Raw genomic sequence first — 694 nt, 5'->3', positions numbered from 1 at the left:
CGGGCGCAGGTCCGCACGCGGCCCCAGCCCACCGCCACGGCCGCAGCCTCCTCCTGGAAAACGCCAGCTACTTCCACCGTGTACACCTACATTCACACGGCACCCCGTTACGGCGGAAAGGAGAACGCGCGGCCACGCGAGGGGCTGGGGAGGCCAGCGGCTCAGGGAACCGCATCAGCCTCCAGCCCACCAAAGGAAACCGCCACACTCCAGGGGCGCTCGGAGTCCTTAGCCAGACCGCCTCCTCGCCTTCCAGGAGCTGGCCAACGACGTGCCGCAGGTCGGCGTGCTGGGTTTTGTTTGTGTTTGCTCTGTGGCATGTCAAAAAAATAAGGAGGAAGAAAGGAAGGAAAGAACCACTTAGTGGCTGCTTTGGGTTGTAACACAAGATGACTCATGTGGACGTTTCTTCCCCCTTTGAAGCAAGGACGACTGGAATCGCTGGAAAACGAGCCCACCCCCGTCAGCCTTCTAGGAGAACCAAAGGGGGAAAGGGGGGCGGCCCGCGGGCCCGAGTCTCGGGGTCCCGAGGAGGGGCCCCACCACCCCCAGCCGCGGGCAGAAGCCGCGCATCCTTGACACCGCGGGTGACGTCACCCGGGACGCCGGCCCCGCCGCGGCTCCCAAGTTCTACTTTGTCCCGCAGGCTCCTGGCTGCGTGGGGGAACCCACGGGGAGGCCACGCCGGCCTTCC

This window comes from Carlito syrichta, unplaced genomic scaffold (assembly GCF_000164805.1).
Source record: "Carlito syrichta isolate Samal-C Ts95f unplaced genomic scaffold, Tarsius_syrichta-2.0.1 Scaffold315466, whole genome shotgun sequence".
Taxonomy (NCBI): Eukaryota; Metazoa; Chordata; class Mammalia; order Primates; family Tarsiidae; genus Carlito; species Carlito syrichta.
This window is presented reverse-complemented; position numbering follows the sequence as displayed.